We start from the raw sequence: 23,674 nt of genomic DNA, 5'->3' as shown, positions 1-23,674 counted from the left end.
AAGATGGCGGCGGCGAAGCCGCCTGGGGAACTCGGGGAGCACCCCACTCCCGGGGTGGCCAGTGGGCTGAGTTCACCCGGAGAGGACTGAGATCTGAGAGAAACAGCCGCATCGACAGCAGGTCAGTGAGGATGGAGTGGGAGGAGGTGTGCCGGAGCTGAGTTTCCCCTGCAGCTGGTGGCGAGACGGCAGGCAGCCCCCCTGCAGCCAGGATGGCCTCGGTGGAGTAGAGACCCACTCGCAGCCCCTGGAGAGGAGATGCCTGAGCCTGAGGACACACAACAAGGTAGAGAGGCATCCGGAGTCTGTGTGACGACCCACGACGGAGCGAGTGGCTACAACTCCCTAAGTATCCGAGACTGTGGTAAAGCCCACACTGGGGCAATCCGTGGGGAAGGATTGCACCCTGTGGGCTGGACTTACGCTGGAGAAGTTTGTGGATTTTTCCTCGTGAGTAGGGGATCCACTGGAGCAGGGGAAAAGGGTGTAAGGACTCCTCCTCCTTTAAGAAAGAAGCAGCAGTAACAGCACGGAATGAACTGACCTGCACTCTCCCAGTCCCTGCCCCTGGCGCCGCTGGGGGGAGGAGGTAGAGCCCGGAGGAAAAGAAAAAGGGGATGGGGAGGGGGGAGGAAGGTGTCAGTTTTAAGATCTGGGTTTGTTTCTTTTTATCCTCTCAAGTAACCGGTTTTGTTTCCCTTTGTCCTTTTAAGTAACCATTAATAAACTGTTTTGCTTTAAGAAAGCCGAGTTGCTTTTACCCGGGACCATGGTTGGTGGGTGCTCCCTCTGTTCTTGTCTCAACCTCCAGTTCCTTTATTATATTTTTCTCCTCTCCACTTTACTGGAGAAGGAGAGACTGTGTGAGTTTTAGTTGCTGGATCGGCCTAAAACCACGACAGTCTGTTACCATATTTCAGAGCTGTTTAGCCAAGAATCAGAAAATTGACTGTATCTTTCAGAATGGAAAGAAGAATCACAATATAAATTAACGTTAATAGTGCTTCTATTAGCATAATTCAGATTCTCACTGGAAAGAATCATAGAATCATATAATAATTTGGGCTGGAAGGGACCTTTAAAGGTCATCTAGTCCAACCTCCCTGCAATGAGCAGGGATATCTTCAACTAGATCAGGTTACTCAAAGCCCTGTCCAACCTGACATTGAATGTTTCCAGGAATGGGGCATCTACCACGTGTCTGGGTAACCTATTCACGTGCTTCACCACCCTCACCATAAAAAATTATTTCTTTATATCTAACCTGAATGGAATCTTGGAATCTTCAATAGTTCCCTGCCTCAATACTGATAAATGTATAGCAATAGCAATTTTCTTAAGCCTTTGAGCTCTGCTGAGAAATGGGTAGGTAAAGAGAAGGTACATGGATCCAAAGCAGTGACTCAAAACAATCCGTGAAACTGATTTTGTTTTGTGTCTTTGCAAGTTTATGATCCAAGGGTGCCAGTCCGTTCTCGATAAGAAACATGTTTTTTTAGGGATAGTTCCAATAGCTCATCCAGTAACTTCAAGCTGATTAGTATATGTCCAGGTCATTTGGCTTATTAATAATGACATCTTAGAGTATTACTGAGACAATATATCACCTCAGGTCCAGAGAACTCTAGGAACATTATCTTCTTCATTTGAATTTCCCCATATCCTTCTCCAGCTCTGTCGTACCCAGTCCCAATGATTATTTCCAATTGATTTATCTCAAGAAGTGATACCATTTCAGAAGAAAGTAATGCACAGTTTACTGCTCTGTTTTGTCTTTGCATCCATTTTTCCACACGTCTGTGGTTATTTCCCAAGGTTTCCAAAGCCAGTTGCATATACACTTGTTAAAATATATTCGTCGTTCTGTAAGTACTAACAATTATCAATGTCCTGAAAGAAAGCAGTATTTCTTCTGCATTGGCTAACATCAGTTAAAAGCGGCAAGGGCCCAAACTGTAAGGTATGAGATGAGCAGCCAGGAATTATGGAAATCTTTTTATTTAAGTCCAGATTTCAAAATTTTAGAGGATTCCAATGGGTGCATATCAACACAACAGAAAGCAATGCACAATCAACTAAATACACATATACTTATAACATGCTTAAATGCAAAACACATTACTGTATACCAGTGAGATCCTCAGTAGGTCCCCTGGTCCCGTCTTTAGAAAGCCAGACCGTTGCAGAAAGGGACATTTACATCACTTACCTTTTGGAAATTGATTACTAGATCTAAACCAGGGTGTGAGTTTTACCAATATTCATACATAGACACTAAAAAGTGTCTATGTATGAATATTGGTAAATATTCATAATATTTGGAATATTCCATATATTCATTCATATTTGGAATAATAATGCAAATAAATTTGCATTATTATTCCAAATATGTTCCTACCCTGAATCACCATATCTGAAGGAAGGAAAGGAAAAGCCAAAGTGAGGTGTCTAAAATTAAGCTACAGAGATTCCTCATAGCACTCATAAGGAATGTAGCCTGAATATGCAAAATAAACACAGTAAAATTTCCAATTTTAGAAAAATTAGATTGGGTGAAACTGAAAAAAAAATCAACCATAATCTGAAATAATTTTATGTTTGAATATGAGCCTGTGCTCTTAAAATTGGCTGCTGTACCAAATTTCTGGTGAGGAACTTAACAGCAAACCTTCTTGCCTTGATTCTGCAGTGCCTGCATTTTCTGTAAACTTCACATTTTGAAAGTAGACTGACAGGTGGTAATACAAAACATGGAAAAAGCAGAGGAGGGTTAAATGGCTACAGAAGAACAGAATTTCCAATGACTGTTGCTTAAATGTTCCCCTGGCTCTCCTTTGAGTCTCCCTAATGAAATAATAAATGTATTTTTACAGATGTGCAACAGCACAAAATGTAGAAATTAACATATTGGCTAAAATGCTATGTCTGATTCACAAGAAGACCTTTTGTGAAGAAAATCTGTGGATTATGGCAGGGTAAGGGTGGAGAGTCAATAAAAAATTACAAATTCCCAGTGTGCAAGACGATCCAGCATGGGTAATGAGTGAAATCTCTTATCTCTTTAAATGAAAAAGCTTCAATGTGTAGTCTTTTGTAGTGGCTGATGAAGGAAGAATTAGCCTTATTGGATATATACTTTCTTTACATTTTGTATGCTATATTTCTAACTATAGATAAATGCTGTAAGGGTTTTCCTAGCTGATGACATGGGCTATATAGCAGATTAAATTATCTCTTAGAAACATCCAAACATCCTTCACTCAGAGACATATATTAGGAGATTATACACCCATATCCTGGCTCAAATTTACCAGAAAATGACCTGTTAAAGACCTGTTGGACAAAGTAATTCCAAACAACCTAGTTGCTTTACAGGATAAGAAGCAAGTTGTTTAATAGAGATACAGGAAAGAAAGGCGTGCAATTCACAGTTGGGCTACAAGCTGGGCTGATTTGAGGAGTTCCAAATTTTTAGATTGCAGAGACTACCTCTTGCAGATGAAATCAAAAATATTTGATGCGCTTGTTCACACACGTACAGATTAGGGAAGCGGTTGAAATATAATGTAACTTCCTATAATTCCCAGCACTGTGTAGGACTGATTTTCGATGCTGCATCTCTGGGGATTGGTAACATGCTGTTGGTACTAGTCAAAATGCTGCTAGGATTACCACCCTCTCTACATGTCTCCGTTTCTGCCCTGTATGAAATCTAAACTGATTGCTTTAATTATACTACCCCATATGACCTGCATATCACATCTAATGCACACTTACGACATGATTTCCGCCTTAATTTTACACATATTTGTAATTTTTATTGCTCAGTAGAAAACAATTTAAGAAAAATTTAAAAAGTCGGAAGGCTCAGTAGTTCCTTCCCTGACTTTCTGTGGGCAGTGTCTATTCTACTGGTGTCAGGCAAGCATGTCAGATCCAGTGACCTGTACTTCACAGCAGGCCTTCACAAGTACGGTCTGGTACTATACCGCCCTATCCTTCTTTCCAGAGGCATTTATAGATGTTAAGACCAAAGGATGTCAATTTCTAGCTGCTGAGAGATGCAGTCTCCTAGATTTGCATGTGGCTAAGAGTCCTATACGCTCTCAATGATTTCCTTACCCCTTTCCAAGTCAACTCCAAGTTATTTATTTTTCCTTTACGCTTCCTCTTTTAGATTCCTGTTAGCAGAGGGAAAGACACTAACATTTGAACTGTCTTTACATGCGCACTAATTTTTCTGTCAGCTGCTATTATTATTAGAGCAGTGTTGGAAACACTGCTGTATCTGAGGTGCTTTACCAGCATGGTTTGGAGACAGCCAGAGCTCTATGACATAATGGATAGTAGGAAGAAGATAAGAAGTGAAATGATTAATTATCATTCCTCACAATAAAAGAAAAATGAATCTCCAAATGAAATGACAGGTTTTAAATGGAACTTAATTGAATTACTGAATCCACTGTCACAGGATGCTAGGTGGTCTATGTTGTAATTAGTTTCAAAAAGTAAAATCCAAAGATAAGTTTCATCAGTGGCATCCAAATAAAGTGGGCAGAACACCACCACTCCAGACGTTTTTAAACTTCTGATAGCTAGAAGCTGGGTTCTATGATTCATTGAGCAGAATCAACAATTCAGGGTACTGAGCTAATGGAACTTCAGCCTGAACCAGGTAGACGCACTTTCATCTTCCTACCTTTCATGCTGCAAGATAGGCAAGTAGTGTATTCCTCATTTAACAGAGACCCTGGGCTGGGCACTGAATTCTGGCTAAACAAGTCTGCTTTTACCCTGAAAAATGTTTAATGCCTGCATCAAATCGGGAATGTGCAGTGCAGAAGCGCCGTTTGTGGCTGTCACTGACTACCCATATCTGTGTAGTAGTATCAGCCACATTTCTGGACTTCCTTCAGTCCCTCCTGCTGGCAAGCTGCGAACCCTTTGTACTTTGCACAGCCATCAGAAGCCTACAGACTTGTCTTTAGGCATCTGTTTGTTTAAAACAATTTAGATTTCCTCCGTTTTTTGAAGAAACTCACCTTATTTCCACATTTATTGCAAAATATCTCTTCTGCAGCTGATTTAAGTTGCTGAATCCTCTTCTTTATCTGCCTGTTAGGTTTTATGCTCTAATCTGTCACACATGTAAGTATATGTTGTTCTGAGTAAGACCTAAAATGTTTCTGCAGTATGACCTCTCTTGTGATCCACAGCTATAGTAAAAGCAATCTCTTATTTTCTAATCTAAAAATCAAGGGTCTTATTCTTTGTCCACAATATAGCAAGATAGAAAAAAAAAATTAATGTATTTCAAGTGTTTCACTGAATAAGCCATTACCTTGAATAAGGCTTTTGTAATGCCAATGCACTGTGACTCACGTAATTCAGATCTGAAGCTAATATGCTGTTTGAAAATGTACCCGCTGCTGAGATGATTCCTAAACAAGGAAGTAGAGAAGTGATTATTCGATAGGACAAGACATGAGCTGAATTACTGAAATGTGCAATAAAGAAATCTCAGCCTCTACAATTTGCCTGTCAAAAATGAAGCTTTTAATCAATTTAATCAGTGTAACAATATATTAGCTCAGCAGCCTGCCATCTCAGCATGTAATTTTAACTATAAAGAACATCCTACAAACACTATAAAGCCCCAAAGTGCTCTTTAAAAAAGTCTCTAAAACATAAACAAGGTTTTTAATAGCCTGTGTCAGCAGGACTAGAACAAATCACAGGAATGTAATGAAGAAGTTTTTTCTTTTTTTTCTCTAAAGGATTCTACAGCCCTGGCTAGATAATCTGACTACCCTCATTCTTTTGTGAAGGCAAAGTTTAACCTTGATTTGTCATCTTCTCTCCAAAATCTCACTATTTTTCATGCCTCATGGAACTACTTATACTAATCTTCATTAGTTCTCTCAGGGTGCTGAAATCATCCATTCCTAATTCTAACAATGTTCTGGCATACACACTAAAACACAAAAGAATGTTATAAAACATTATTAAGGGCAGAAAAAAATTTCACTCTCAAACTTCTTTGTTAGAATAAATTTTCATAGGAAAGTATTACTGTGTATTATCAATAAGTCGAAAGAAGGTGAAATCATCATTTATATTATTTTGTTGCTTTAAAACATTTCTATGAAGGAATTACTATAATTAGCTTTCCCTTGTGTTTTCAGTTTTCCAGCAACTAACTGTGAAAATTGCCTCACTGAGCCTCCCACACTCACGCAAGTCATCACATATTTGAAAGTGAAGAAAGCTAAAGAATCAGGCAGATATACAAGATGTCTTGACACAAAAAACAGTACATATAAGCACATTTTTCTGCGTGATCATGAATGCTTGCAGTAGTATTTTAATGCCATGCGGTCTGCAAAATGAACTTCAGGTTCACATCATAAACACACGGTTCTCTATGTGCAGGTGACTATGTAAACTATTTTCTGCTCTTCCACCCTCCAATTCACCTGGCCTACTCCACAGTTCTGGGAAAGGATGGTTGTGGCTTTAAACTTCTGTGGTGCCTTCCCTTTTTCAGAAGTTATTCTAGGGAGCAGTAACTGAACCTTGCACAGGGATGGAGAAAAGTGTTCTGCAAACTGCCTTTCCACAGAGTTGAGTGTGCTGAATAGCCTAATGCAAACTAGTGTTCGAAAAAAACTATTTGTGTCCTTTTTCTATAAAAGGAGAAAATCAATTCTTGGTCCTCAAAGGAGGAGACAACATGTGCAAAAGGCCAACAGCTGCACCATCACATTTGAATCTTAAAAATCTATCCAACTGGAGAAACAGATGTGAATTTGGAATAAGCTTAAAGACATATCTCCCCCAGTGCACCAGTAACAGGAATAAAGAAGGCAGCAGATTAAATGCCAGGACTGTCACTTATGCCTAGGCAAAGCTTATATGTAAACTACCACATGAAAGAAGAGACACTTTATGGCTCAGTGAACCAATCTAATCAACAAAGGATACCTCCCAATATCAGTACTTTTCAACTTTAGTAAAAACAGTCACAAAAGAGAAATAAGTTCATGAAGGTAAAGCACATAAGGCCACATAATCAAACTCAATTCACAGGCCTCTTTGAAATACTCTGTATCTATATGTAGCAACTGTTCTACCTGTAAAGCTCAGTGGGATCCAGGCATGTTTACTCTTTCATATTTGTTGTGCAAATTGATAAACTGCTTGGAGAAATCTATGACCTTCTGATCAGTTTTTATAAAATGGGATTTTCTGAAGTTCAGTAAATCCCTGCAGATTGCTGCTCGTTTGCAATCAGCTATTAAGGAATAATCCGGGTTCCATTTTCTTAATTCTTTCTTATGTAGCTTTTATCATATGAGGACATAAGAGAGTGTTTGTCAACACATTCACACAGTGAAAACAGCCAGAGTGAATTTACTTCCATTGTATCTATAATGCTTTTTTTAATTCTCTGTGACTATTGATGTGAATACAGACATGTATGTATGTGTATAAGAATTTGTGTGTGTGTGTGTGTTTTTTGTTGACATTATTTGTGAGAATGGAATAGTTGTATCAATAATACAATTACTGCATCAAGTGTTGCAGCTTCACTGGCATCAGCCATCTTGAACTCACTTTGATTTCCCTTTTCATTCCAAATGTTTTAGCTATCCAGTGGAGGAGTAATAATTATTAAGAATTAATAATTATTATAAGCAGTTTATTTTTCTTTTTCTATTGAAAAATGTTCATTTTTTCAATAGAAAAATTCATGTTTTCATTTTTTTTCATTTCATGTTTCTGTTGGGAATTGCTGACATGTGTTTCAAACTATATTCATGACAAGAAGATCCAATCTATCATGAACAAATTTTGAGGGCTCACATGTGGCTATTTCAAAAATTTTACCAGGGTTAAAAATACTGAATAAATAATTCACTTAAAGGGGTCTCCATGTTCTACTCTTGTTTTAGAGTTTTGCATTGTAAAGTAATATATAAAGTTGTGTTAATAGCCATTACTATACAACTGAAATAGGTAATCAAACCTCGCAAGATATTTCCTATTTATATGTTGTATTAATTTGATTGACCACAAACGATGTGTTAGTCCAGTCAAAATAGATCCCACAGCATCAAAAACACATCTGGTAGGGAATTTTAACATTCTAGGCACTATATCTCTTGTGAAATAGTCCTTCTATAACTATCAACAGCTAATTATTTTAGACAGCTAATCAATTCAATTATTAGCCAAATATTTCAAATCTTTGGCTTGGTAAATCTTCATTTACTGTAACAAAGGATGTAGTTACACAACATATTACCTCTGGTGGAGAAATTAGCTAAAGAAATCCCATTCTCCTCTCCCTATTCTAGCATTCATTATCACCATAATGCTTTATTTGCCATCCTTAATACAATTGCTTATGAGGCCGAGATGTAAACCAGGTCACTTAGATTATTTCAAATTCAAAAAGAAAGACTGAAAAACATTTATACATTTCTGCTTACAGTGCAGAACAAGTGAGAATACAGAAGACTGTGAGGGAAGGCAGAAAAACATTCAGAAAAAAGCACGTCTAGATCCTGGACTGCAAACAGCCTAAGAATATTGAAATACATGTGGCTCATTTCCCAGAAGAATGCTTTAATTACCTGCATACAAAATATCTGGAAGGACCCCGATGTCAACCTGGTAAACCATCAGCCAAGAGCACAGGGCCAACAGGACTGGGAGAAGATGACTAGCAGTGGTGGGTCGGTTGTCTGGTAGGACTCCATGTCCTAAACTCACCCAGAATTTTCCACTTTTTCATTCCAGACACAAAGTATAAACAAAGACAAATTTGGCAACAGAGAGCTGAAAACACAAGTCTTCTTGTTTAACTCAATGCGTAATCATGAAAGTGCAAGAGTTGGGTTTGTGTTTATTTGTTCCTTTATAGAACTTTCTACTGGTGTCTTAGAGGTGGTCAAAACAGCAAACACATTTTTGGGTTTAATGTTCCCTGTCAACTGTAATGTGCCCCTATTCATGATCTGGCTTTTTAGATGCTACCTACCTGAGGACTGAACTCTCTCTTCTTCATCTGTGGTGATTAAGTGTCCAACTAAATATCCTTGAGTCACTTTGCTAGGGCCAGGCGTGTAATTTTTAGATATTTTCTACTCAAACATCTAAGTTTCCTCCTTGGATCTTGTTCAAAGCTCAAATGAAATAAGTTTTAGGAATGAAAAGTCTCTACTGTTAAAGAAAAAAAATCCAACAAACTAACCACCATTGAAAGACATTAAACATTTCAGAAGTTTTCTGATTATTATTGAAATAAATTTAATATCATAGCACAACTTATCTTTGCACCCTCTCACAATATCTGTATTTACACTAGGAACATTTAGCTCCTGTACAGATGAAAAAGAAACAGAAGTAGCTCCGTAGTTTGATTCTTCTGACCTGTTTTAGACATGACGTCATATAGAATCATAGAATCGTTTCTGCTGGAATAGACGTTCAAGATCATCAAGTCCAACCATTAACCTAGCACTGCCAAGTCCACCACTAAACTATTTCTGATACAAGCCAGGATGCTATTGGCCTTCTTGGCCACCTGGGCACACTGCTGTCTCATATTCAGCCAGCTATCGACCAATACCCACGCGGTTCTTTTCTGCCAGGCAACTTTCCAGACACTCTTCCCCGAGCCTATAGTGTTACATGGGGTTGTTGTGACCCAAGTGAAAGACCCAGCACTTAGACTTGTTGAATCTTGTACAATTGGCCCCGGCCCATTGATTCAACCTGTCCAGATCCCTCTGTGGAGCCTTCCTGCCCTCAAGTAGATCACACTCCTGCTCAATTTGATATCATCTGCAAACTTACTGAGGATTCACTTGGTCTCCTCATCCAGATCATTGATAAAGATATTGAACAGAACTGGCCCCAGTACTGAGCCCTGGGGAACACCATTTGTGATTGGCTGCATTTAACTCCATTCACCACAACTCTTTGGGCCTGACTATCCAGCCAGTTTTTTATGCAGCAAAGAGTATGCCCACCCAAGCCATGAGGAATCAGTTTCTCCAGGAGAATGCTGTGGGAAATCACGTCAAAGGCTTTAATAAAGTTCAGATAGGTAACATCCACAGCCTTTTCTTCATCCACTATGTGGGTGAACTTGTCATAGAAGGAGATCAGGTTAGTCAAGCAAGACTGGCTTTTCATAAACCCATGCTTACTGGGCCTGATCACCTGGCTGTCTTGTACATGCCATGTGAAGAAACTCAAGATGATCCGCTCCATAATATTCACTGGAACCGAGGTCAGACCGACAGACCTGTATCTCCCTGGATCTTCTTTCTGACCCTTTTTGCAGATGAGTGTCACATTTGCTAACCTCCAGTCAACTGGAACCTCCCCAGTTAACCAGGACTGTTGATAAATGATTTAAAGTGGCTTGGTGAGTGCTTCAGTACCTTAGGGTGGATACCATCCGGCCCCATAGATTTGTGTCTGTCTAAATACACCTCTTCACTCCTCTTTACTGGCTGTAGAGAAATTATAGACAGCAAGCTCAAATGTCGAGGTCAACTACTACTTTTACCTGGTCAGATGAAACCTACTGTAATACACATAACTCCTATGCCTTTGTATGTTTCTTGTTTTCTTGGTATGTCCCACTGCTTTTAAACAAATTTTGAGTAGCTACGTGACTATTAATCTTGTAAAATATATTTGATATGACAAAACAGAAGACAACAAACCTATTTCCATTTTCCACTTGACTGGATTCTGCATTCTGATCTCCTAAGGAGTTGAAAACACACCCAATTTGGCCAATTGTTAGATAATTAACATGTATGTCTTTAAAGAGTTATGCTTTCATATGGAGAGAATTAGACAGGCTAGATATATATTTATATTATATATTCTTAAAATATTATGTTTTTAAATGTGAATAATCTATGTATAAGAAATTGAGGTTTTAAGAACATTCAAATTACACTACACTGTAGCAGAAAATAAATCTGCATTAGGTTGATTTGCTGACTTGTTTTTAAAGAAAGGCCCAAGGTCTAATATAATTGAAGGAAACATTGTTAATCAATGTTCTTTAATGGTACAGCTTATCAACCTTTATACATTCTGAACATCTTTTTAGCTTTTTTCCTCTGAGTATTCATGGAGAAACTAGTACAAAAGATATAATAAACTAAATAGAAGTCTGATAGTTAATGTCAAATGCTAGAATTTCTGGGCATTAATTCTCTAGAAACAACAGCTACAGACAAATATGATGTGACTTACATGTCAGAGATATCATAATACAGACAAAGACAAATCTTCAATTTATGTATCCCAACAGCAATATTCTAAAAGCCTGAGATCATTAGATTTTCCTAGGTACTTATTAATCCCTTTAAAACAGAACTGGTGGCTTTGGTTTCAAATCCCCACATGCCTATTCAAACAGTCAAGATTCTTAGTGTTACACACGCAAAGGCAAAATTCAGAGGGAAAAAAAAAAAGTTCCTTTTGTCTTAAAACCTGATAATTAGCAAATCTTCTGTAGCCCTGCCATTAAATACTGTCTGACTTCTTACCATTTTACAACAAGATCCATTTATCCCACATATCATTCTGTTGTGGTGTTTGAGCAGGGAGATTGCTCCTCCTCACAGGACTGCAGAGACATCTGTTTTCTGAGGTCCTGCCAAGCATTATATCGAGCTCTGCATGGATCTCTGGCTCTATCAGAGTGGACTCACATTCACTCTCTGACCACAAGCCTTCAGGTCATTTAATTTATAATTGTTCTCTCAGTTCAAGACTTTGTTCTCATGTCAAATCTTTCCATAGTATAATCTGTCAAAGACAATTCTTGGTTAATAGCTTTGATGAATGTGCCAACTCTGTACGTTTTAATGTAATAAAAAAATGAAAGGTTTTCTGTGATGGGAAAAGAAAAACCTAAACGAACCAAACAGACCATGTCTAGACTTCCCTGTATATTTTTGTTGCCAAAGCTGCAAATAGTGCTGACTAGATAGCACCTCAGCTAGGATTCTGCTTTAAAATCAGCAATGCAAAGAAAATGTCATTCTTATTTTATGATAGATACATTAAATTTAACTTAATGAGCATTCATACAGTCACGGATACATAGTACGTCCATACTTGCTCTAATTATTAAAGAAATCCTGCTCCTATGACTAATCACTAATTTTTTCATTAACTGATTTAGGAAAAAGGGAAGGTAAGCTTCAGCTGATAAGGGGCAAAATGATACAACAAATGTGGAATATTCCAAAACCTCTTCTAACACAACAATGGGCACAGCTAGTACCCAGAACATCTTTATAGAGCAGTAACAGGTCTAAACAAGTTACACATAGACAGTAAACAGTAAATAGGTGTCCCTTTTTTTTTTTTTTTCCCTAGCACACTAGTCTATATGATAAAGCAGCAAAAAGCTTCTTTAAAGCAGCAAAAAGCAGCAAATTCAACTTCCACATTTTCTGTCCTCTCTGACTTCAGTTCTACACCTGTCTCCTTCTGTTGCCCAGACAAACTCATCCCTTCCTTGAAGCCATCCACACAGTTCTAGTGCAAAGCCTAGGATAATAGTAATATTCATATTCAGCCCAGTTTACAGAACTTACATCTTGGGCCAAAATAACCATTTGGCTACTTTTTCCTTATAATATATGCAAAATTATGTTCCAGATTGGATTATTCAAATCAATATGAGATAGGAGCTAATATGGTTCATAATATGCTAACTGGAATCTTGTCAATACATCACGCAATGAGGTATTTGTTTTCCTCATCTCTCAGTTCATGTAACCTGATTCTGCAGGCAAAAGAATAGATTTAAGAAGCTTCAGTCTTCTTTTGTTTAGTCCAGTATAAATGAAAAGTAACTTAGTGAAATTGTCTATGTTTAGCCTGTATCCGTGGCTAGACAGTAGTCAGCTTTTCTATTACCCAATGACTCACTTGAGAAGGCGAAACTGGAAAAGGAAAAATACCTGTGGATTGAGATAAGAACTATTTAATAATTGATATAAAAACAAAATAAAAACAAAAATAATAATGATAACAACAATAATATATACAGACAAATGACGTACAGCGCAACTGCTCAGCACTCCTCGGCTAATGTCCAGCCTGTTCCTGGCCAGATTCTTGGACCTTTGGGTCATTAGCAGAAAACAAGTTGAAAAGTCCTTGGGCACTACAGATACCTGCATGCCATGGGTAGCTACAAACTAAAACAAAGCGTCTTATCAACTCTGTCCTACTGAATTGGGTGCAGTCTTTTTAAAAATGCAGTGTACTTTAGAAATATAGCTTCTCTGAACAGAAAAGTGATTCTATGATTCTAGCCCAGCAAAACCAGGACAGAAATTAAGTTAGTTTTGCTGATATGAGATAGGTATGAGAAAACACACAAAAATAAAAACTGAAGGTCTAACCTAAGTAACAAAAGCTTTTCTTAAGTGCGTGCAGAGACACAAAGAGAATCCACTGTAACAGTGCTGAGCAGGGAATGCCTAGAATACTTAGGAGAACATGTTGACAGAAACCAGCACGCCTTTAGTTTTTACTCTTCTCCTTTACAGCTCTTTGATTACACAATGACGTACCTCTAGCTGCAATTCACAGTTCTGATCCATGTCCTCCGATTAGTCTTTTTTCATAAAATGCAGAAAGAAATATATATAATGATAAATACAAATGTGTATGGGCAGTATAAGTACATACACATCTACTGTGAAATTGCTTATATCTCAAGTGCACGTATAGGGTACTTATAAGAAGGAGGTACAGTTGTCTTATTAGCTAGTAGCTTAGTGAATCACTAGTAACTAAGCAAGACAGTCTGAAGGGATCTGAAATAGATGGGCTCACCAAACTATTCTTGTTGAGGTGTTCCATTTTGAGGGAAAAAATTAAATTTTCATTGGGCCAGAGAGACAAACACATGGGAAAGTATGAGCATAGTTTATTGGTAAAAACATATTCACATGGGTTCAGATTCCCTTTTGAGTGCTGTGAGACATGATTGAACACCTCACAATTTTTTTAGGTGAAATGTGCACACCTAAAAAAACATTAGGCAGCAGCTGATCATGGAATTTCACACTGTGTTCTAGTAATGATGATACTCATAGTAGAAGTTTACCACCTAACACTTACTTTAATCCTCCTATTAATGATATGAATCTGTGCCAAAATGTCAAGCATTTGCCACAAATTTCCAAAATTTCCTACAGTTCAACACTTTGAAAATAACTTTAAGAATCAAATGAATAATCTTGACACAATAAATAAACAAGCAGGTTAGACAGATGTTCAAAGTAATCTTTTAACCATGGTAAACTCAAAATACAATGTCTAAAAGATCGTAACAACTCCTTTATATGTTTCGGTAGCAAGTCTGTTTCAGTTCAGCTTTATCTGCAATATCTCTGCATTGTATGGCGATTTCTTAGTACCCACCTATACAAGGAATGACGCAATATTGCATCAATAATAAAAGCTTTGCTATATATAGTAAATCTTAAAAATACAGAAATTCTCTTCTTCCTGACATATATTGGCAAAATATGTGACTTTAAATGAAAGGAGTGGGATAGAGATTATTAAACTTTTGAAATCACAGGTATAAAAGAACTTTATTTGTTGAACTAATAATTAACTTACACTGGCTAGAGCAAATTGTGCATTATCCTTTAGACTCAGGTGGAATTTTATATGAGAAAAATAATAAAACACCCTTCTTTTATCTAGTGTCTGTATCTTCTACACATGACTGAAGTCTTTTAAATCCTGAAGCACTAATTGACCATAATTGAACATATGGTGGAATTTTTAAGTTCCTCTCTCTAACATCCCTAATATTATGGCTTCTTGTGTCAGTTATGTCAGTCTAAGGCATAGACTTTGTATGTACAAATACAACATTCTATAGACATATACACACACATGCACACACACATGCACACTGATGGATGGAATATATATATATGGAGATAGACATATGTATGTATATGTATTTGTATATGCATATGCATATGTATATGTATATGTATATGTATATGTATATGTATATGTATATGTATTTGATGAGAGAGAGATACATATGCACACGTATATACACACACAGTCACTGGGGGATGGAATTTTTGTTCCAGGCTTCTTGATGGCCAACTACTTGAAATTCATAGAATCATAGAATCATAGAATGCTTTGGGTTGGAAGGGAATTCCATTTAAGGAAGGTAAGAGCTGAGGATCAAAGGTGCTTTTAAGAAAATAAAACCTGCAGAGAGGTTTTGGAGAACAAAAAATGTTAAGGAAAAGAGCATGGATAAAGAATTACTTGTTTTCAGTTGTACATCTTGTGCATGTTAAAACCCAAAAAGTTTTATTTATATATGCAGATATTGTGTTATCTACCTATATATTATGTACGAACAGCATATACAGACGTGAAGTTCATTATGACTTAAAATTATTACTGATTGGTGCACTAAATTATATTTGTCAGATTTCAAAAAAAAAGAGAATATTCTAGAACAGCAGCTAACATTTTAAGCATACTCACTGAACATATTGCAGCAACTGTTAATATTAATGCATCAATTAGAAAATTAAAACACAATCCATCATGCTGGAAAAAAAGAAATCCCATTTTAACAAAATGGTCATTAAGTTTAAAGGGTTTACATATGCTCTGAATGTAGAGCCCTCAGACTTGAGAGCATTTGGAAGTTGATTGTAGGGTAGAATGGCAAAAGAGAGTCTGCAACAGACAGATGTGGAGGAAGTTTGGTGGATGTTCAAATGGTATATGGTTCAAATGGTTCAAGTTTTGCTTGGTGAGATGCATAGATAACATATGGAACAGTGTTGTCAGAAATTAAAACTTAATGCTATGGGTAAAGAAGTCACACAGAGAGCAGTACATAGACATGTATCTTCCAGTACCTCAAGGGGGCCTACAAGAAAGATGGGGAGAGGCTGTTCAGGAGGGCCTGTTGTGATAGGACAAGGAGTAATGGTTTTAAAATAGAGGGAGGTAGATTCAGATTGGATATTAGGAAAAAATTTTTTACCATGAGAGTTGTAGAACACTGGAACAGGTTGCCCAGAGAGGTGGTGGATGCTCCATCCCTGGAGACGTTCAAGGCCAGGTTGGACGAGGCCCTGAGCAACCTGATCTAGTTGTAGATATCTCTGTTCCTTGCAGGGGGGTTGGACTAGATGACCTTTGAAGGTCCCTTCCAGCCCTAACCATTCTATGATTCTATGATTCTATGTATATAGAGTTAATTGTGTTAAATGGAGCAGTAATAGAAAAAGTTAAATTAGGTTGTCAGCTATTTAAATCTTTATTTTATATAGGTTCTTGCATTTATACAGCTTCCTTTAATATAGGCTCTGGATCAGTTCTAGATCCACAACACATATACATGCTATAGACAAAACTGGAACATGGAACTGAATGTAATTTCATGGAAAAACTAAAATTTAAAAATTAAAATTAAAATTTTTAAAATTAAAATTTTTAAATTCAAATTAACTAAAATTTTAAAACTTTAAACTAAAAGTCCTTGAACTCTACTCGTTGAAATGATTCACAGGTATACATATTTTAAACTTTGAGGAGACAATATAATAACTGAATATGACTTCTTGCATAGGATAGGCTGCAGAACCCTGATGGTAATTTCTTCTTTACACCAATAGCTTCAATTTAGTGATGTTATAATTTCTAGAAAGTAAAAAATTACCATCCCTTCTGTAATATTTATATTACTTAAAGCTCTTTGAATCATTATAACAGATACAAGTTTGTTATGAAAATGGAAGAGGCACATATTAAACTTCTGAGAAGTTTAAAAAGTTGAAAATGCCAAACGAACTCAACGTATATTAATATTATTTTCATAATGTATGCTCTGCTGGAAAAAAAATAAATTCCAGTAATAACTAGAGATAACTAAATATTGAGTATTTCTGGATAATTTGGGAGTTTGGGTGCCTTTCCAAATTCATCGTGTTACAAAGACTGCATGAAATCGATCTAAATAAAAACATGTGAAATAAGTCTTGAATAGCATGCCTTTTGATTGTGTGCAACAGCAGAGTAATTTGAAACACCTATGCTCAAAAGAGTGCTAGACTGATGTTACGTTTTGTCAAATGGAAAGCAACATGAAGTACATCACCAAAAAATAATTGCTCATATTAAATCATAAATATTAAACTGCTTATGACAATCATCTCTATGCTAGCTCTGACTTTTAGAGTCAGAGAAAAAATTTTCTACGTCTTGTGTGTAAATTTTCACTTGAAAAAAAAAGATCATTATAAAGAATTACAAGCTACAGTTAAATTACTTCTGATTTTCCCATGATGAAAATCGAGCCCTGATTAACTTCAGAGCACTATTAGGGCAAATTTATTAATTGGCACTGTGGAAACTGACTTGACATGCTGGAAAACCAGGAAATATCTTCAGATTTTTTTCTCCACAAAATCTGATTTGGGTGACTTACTCATAGGAACTGAGCACAGAATTCCTTCTGTCAAACTATTTAAGAGGTAATTCTGCAACATAACCTATTTTTCATTACTTAGACAGATGTTTACTGTAGGTCTTTGGAATCATGTACTAGTGGGGCCTAAGGGCAACTTATTGAAAGAGGAAACCTAAAAATCTGTCTTTCAGGTAGGGAGAATTGAGATCAGTTCTGTTCTGAGGCAGGAGCTCCACTTCAAGTCTGTCTTTCATAAAACTACTAATGAAAGCACTAGCTGGTAGTAGTCTTATGCCCATAAACTCACTAGGAAATAGATAATTTCCATTAGTTCATTTCAGCAACAAATTACTGAAAAGCTACAAATTGTAATGACTTTTTATCACCTATTCATTTAGTTGAGATCTGAACCCCATGGCAGAGGGGTTGGAACTAAATGATCTTTGAGGTCCCTTCCAACCTTAACCATTCTATGATTCTATGAACAACTGACTAGTTCCCTAAGAAATTAAATACATATCTTAATCACTCTTTCCTCATGATGACTCCTCTGATGTTAAAACCAGGTTTCAGCTAAAATTGGCATATGTCCCACTAAGTGAAAATATGTTACATCAATTTACCTGATTTCTCAAAAAGAATATTCATGTCAGGTTGATCGGCCAACTCTCAGCTACTAATGTTTGGCAATACTCAAAAAGCTACATTTGCAATAAATATTTTGATAAGTGTTAAGAGGCGGTTTATGACATTTCTCCCAAGTTCTTTATCTGGTGCACATATCTGGACATGAGAGATGTTGCGGAGGGATCTTTTTGTAAACATTACACATCTACATGATAACAGTGTCTGAAAGAGGATGTGCTTAAAGCTGTGCAAACACCAAAAACATAGCCCAACTGCAGCAACCCTCTCTGTGAAAGCTGAAAAAATTGATCAAAAATACAGGAGTAAGTCAACAGCAGCTGAGAAGAAGGAGCCCGAAAGAGAGCACAATTGCTGAAAATGCAGGATCTTACTTCACAGATGTTGAGTTTGGTCTGTGTGGTGGGTTAGGCTGCTCCGGCAACTATATCTTACACAGTCCCCTCTCACTCTCCCCCACCCTAGGGATGAGAGAGAGAATCAAAGAAGAAAAAGAAAAGAGACCCGAGGGTTGAGATAAGAACAATTTACTACTACCGCTACCAATATATATATATACAGATATGTACAAGGATAAACATATGCAAACAAGTGATGTACGGTGTAATTGCTCACCACCCCCTTGACCAAGGCCCGTCTCGTCCCAAAGCTGCAATCCCGAAATAGATAAAGCTCGATACCGCGATCCAGGATGAACGGGAGGCCCCGAGAGAGAGAGAGAACACCCCGAGAGTCCGAAAGTGAGAGTCCCAGAAGGGCAAAAAGCCCTTCTTTCTGGCTGACCCTCACTTTTATGCTGGGCATGATGCTGCATGATATGGAATACTAATTGGCCAATTTGGCCCTCAATCTTAAGTTCAGGTACAAATCGTAAGGAGAGTCATGGACCCCCTGTCCCAGCTATACTCCCCCCTTATCCTGTTGTGCTCCTGCACACTGGCAAGAACCCGGCAAGCTGAAAAAGTCCTTGAGACCTCAGTGCCAACTATAAACATCAGCTTGCTATCAGCATTCTTCTCAGAGCGAGCCTCTGAGTAAAACCAAAACACGGAGCTCTTCTAGCTGCTAAAAAAGAAGAGCTAACTCTGTCCCAGCTAAAACCAGGACAATCTGTGAAGACCCAGTCTCCAAGTTAGAGAAACTATGACATGTTCTACCTAATGGTACTAATGATGTGACACAGTAAATGAAGATAGGGATAAAGCAGCAAGATGGTGTTCCCTTGTTCCAGCCATGTTTCACATACTCTCAGAAACTGAAAGTTTGGGATGTGACCATATCTGTTGACTGTACCACTGGAAGACTGTTCTCTCATTCTGAGGAGTGCCAATAGCCAGATCTGTGATGTCATAGAAGAAAATGAATACATCCATCAGTAGATGCAACACATCATATCAGTTACACACTACAATCTCATATTTCTTAGAGAATTATAAGTCATGTTTATATTATTAAATTAAATTAATCTAGGGAACAGCTACTTAAATTAAGCAGTGTAGTTCTAAGTACTAGAATATGATCTGTATTGTTAAACAAATAGAATCCCTGGTATGCCCTTCATATGTTTTTGACCTTTGCATTTTGCTCCCAAATCATTCCTAGGACTAGACAAGAGTTGACATAGGATAGGAGCCATTCACAACAAAGTTGGGATGCAACTTCCCGCTTTTGCAGGACAAGATCATTTAATGTTATGAATGTGATCATAACATGTTGATCACATGTGATCAACACACGTCAGCTGTCCTCAGCACTAGAGAACAGTCCTCAACACGTTTAAGATCTAAGATAGAAATAGACTTTGCAACAGACACATCTTGCAGAAGAGAGATTCTGATTAGATAGAAGGAAAATTTCTTTTTACCATAACATCAGCACAGTTTGCTCAGAGAGGCTGTGGGGTCTACCTCCTTGGAGGTCTTCAAGGTTTGACACAGCCTTGAACAACCTGATCTGCTTTGAGAGGGGAATAGGATTAAATGACCTCTAGAGGTCCCTTCCAACATAAATTATTCTGTGATTTTATGATTCATGTTCTGATTCAAAATCCACACTAGGCTGTGCACACAGGTAAGGGTAATTTCATCCAACAAAAGCTATTATTTCTTAAATTGACACCATGGATCAGAGGGATGAATTTTCCATTTATTTTATGGCAGTAATTCATATAACTTGAATCCCAAACAAAACCATTATAGAAAGATGATGTGAGCATCATGTTACATAAAGTAAACAATAAAACTGTGTATTCACTTAACAGACACATCCAATCAGTATGTGAATTACATTCGGCAAAAGTGTGAGAAGGGACATGAGAAAAATTCTACCAAAACAATTGAGCTCCTTAAGCAGCATTCTTGCATGCACCTGAAAAGCATCTGAAAGGTCTCCATAAAGACCAGTTCACAACATCTCTAACACTAGAAAACAGGCTTGCACAGACAAGATCTGGGTCACGCATGGAATTTTAAATGCACACTTTTTTAGTCTTTTGAAATTGTGACTCAAATTAGATTAGTATGTCAGTGTCCTCATTTTACCGAGTAGAGCTCTCAAAAGTCCTGAAACTCTTCAGTAAAATATGACCCATTTTCAAAAGTAACTAACTAACTTAAGAAGTATTTCCCACTGGAAGTCAAAGCGGCCATTAGTTTATAAATTGTATGTAACACAATTCTGTGTGTGTATCTCTGTGTGTTTTCCCCCTACCAGATTTATCACAATGAATTTGTACAAAACAATTTCATATAAATTCCCTTTGATGGCAATGATAATAAATTAGATTGTAAAGATATAAAACCAAACAGTCATTTCCAAATTCTTGCAAGAGTTGAACAAATATCATGAAAAGAAAGACAGATACTGAATATTTGCTGTGAAGTTATAAATCTTATGTCTTGAAATGAGCTTTCTTTCATGCAGAGTTTATTATTTTTTTTTCCTAAGGCATGACATAATTAAAAGCACAGAAACATTCAAGTGAAATTTATATATTTCTTATATTAAATTTATTACCACCACTTTTTAGACTCCATGATCAAATCAAAATACATGATAAATTGTCCTTACCCATGGCTCGTTTATAAAGTTTACAAAAATTATTAATGATCATATCACTTCATGCTTACAGAGACCTTACTCACATGGATCACTGGCAAAGTAAACTACAACAGGAACCGTGTCAATGTGTATATGAAGTCCTTAATCTGCAACTCTGCAAATGAACCGAATCCACATACTGATGGCAAGTATAATGCTTTTCAATACCGGAACTGTTGATGGCTAAACAAAAAAAGTTGATTAACATTGTGGAGTATTGACCTCAATGATTCCCCTTCTAATACAAAGACATTTGAAAATTAGATTTCACACACAAGAAATTCAAAAGCTGAAGTATTTCCTTCCCAATTTGAGCTAGGAGAAGGAGTACTCTATCAGCTAAAGCAGAGACTTAAAGTCTGTGGGTCTGGGAGGGACTGCTCTGCTTTGTGCTGAGGCACTTCAATCCAGTTCCCACTGATCTCTCTTCTCAGAGTACCTTTGGTTTGGCTTCACTCCAGCATTCTCTTTCTGACCTATTTCTTTCCTCTACCACTTTCTTCATTAATTTGCATACCCTTCTTTTCTTTTTATTTTATCTAAGCACTTAGCTAATCACTTCCTATAATTTCACTTCCTGAAATTATAACCGCAGCATAGTGTTGTCTGACACAATACTTATCTTTCAATGTGTTTTACTTCTGTTCTTTTAGTCTTTCTTTTCTTGTTTATTTGAACTGCAACAAGGTTAGGGAAGGCATTATAGCACCTGATGTAACGTGACCCTATTCCTAAATGATCACAAGTCACCAGGAATTAAGAATAAAAATTGTGACCCTCAGTAAAAATTTACCAGATATATTATTTTCAAGATTGACAAATAAAATCCTCCTTTTGAAAGTTCTAGCTGTGCAATATATGCCTACAATCATCTCAACATAGCTAGTACTGTAAAACACAGCCCTTCAGGAGAAACACTGGAAAGAGTGTTTCATCAGGAGGAAAATTCTAGTCAAAGAAAGTGTTTTGTGGACAAATAAAAAAGCACATAACAAAGGAAAATGACCGAATCACCAAATGAAAGTCTTTAAAAAACAGTGTATTTTCTTATATACAAGAATATGTATGAAAAGAAAAATGCATCAGCTAAATTATGTATGAAAAATATAAATTTCATAGAGGTCCAAATTCTAGTCTGTATGTTAAATCAGATCATTTTCTTCCCCACCCTTTGATTATATGTCTTTAGAAAAGTATTATGCTGCCAAAGAGGATTAAACTGGATTTGAGATCCATGATGGTCCTATTATTTCAAGCATTTAGGAGCAGCCTTTTGTTTTTGTTCAGCATTAAGCAAACTGACAGCCTTGAACTTATCCTTCCTGCTGTGGTACACTGTGTAAGGTCTGTAGTCTACTTAGTTGGGGCTGATTTCTGGGTACCTGTCGTTCTGTTTTTCTCTTAATCTACATTACAGAGAAAGACTATGAACATTCAGTTAAAGCTTATGTGAAATGTAGCTTAGTCTATCTAGCAATGTTAATCTTGGCCCTAATCCAACAAAGCTCTTAATATTTCTTAATATTTTCATTACATTCAGCGAAGAATAGAAAATCAAACATATACCGAAGCATGGAGACAACTCAAAGCTTTCAACGTTATCTGTGTTATAACGGTGAAAACAATAAGAACACAGAAAAACAGAACATTGTAAATCACGCAGGGCATAAGAAACGTTATTGAGATTAGGCCAAAATCAGAAAAAAAAAAATAGTTCATTTTAATTGTTATTAATGTAGCTTGAACTCAGACTCTTAAACTAGAGGTAGTTACATACTACTGATACTGATCTTTGCTTAAAATGTCTCTTCTCATCTGGAAAGTCGGATGGCTCACTGTGGACAAGGCCAGGCTAAATATCTCTCTGGGTACCTCTGCAGTATATTAAAAAAGGGCCAGAGATTGAGGTCAGCACTGGACTTATCGCATCCTCACTGCCTAATTGTTAACAGCACTTCCTGGCTTTATTTTTGGAATACTTCAGCTTGCTCTCTCCAAGACAAATTTCTTACAGAGGTGGTTAGCCCTAAAAACTGTGGACCAGAGCCAGCTGGCAGCACTCAGCCTTTCAGTAAAAGATCTATCCCTGGACTTTTATTTAGCAATATAGATGGAACTTCAGCCTCCATGGTTGCGAAATAGCTCAGACAATTAAGCTTCCTTTGCGAGATGTCTTGCTAAAGATCGCAAGCCTATTCCTTTTCCTACTCTTTCTCTTCCTGATCTCTTTTCTATTGCAAAGGTTGTGAACCGTTTTAACTCTATACATGGATTTCTCAGCCTCTCTGTCTTTCTGCAGCTAAAATAGGCTATCATTCCTCTGCCTCTGATTTGATAGAGCTCCTGAAATCCTTGCAGAAAAGAGGACTTCAAAAAGGACCATTTTAGGTTTTAAGT

Source organism: Tauraco erythrolophus, chromosome 1, assembly GCF_009769465.1.
Source record: "Tauraco erythrolophus isolate bTauEry1 chromosome 1, bTauEry1.pri, whole genome shotgun sequence".
Taxonomy (NCBI): Eukaryota; Metazoa; Chordata; class Aves; order Musophagiformes; family Musophagidae; genus Tauraco; species Tauraco erythrolophus.
The sequence above is the reverse complement of the archived record's forward strand: the minus strand, read 5'-3'. Positions refer to the sequence as shown.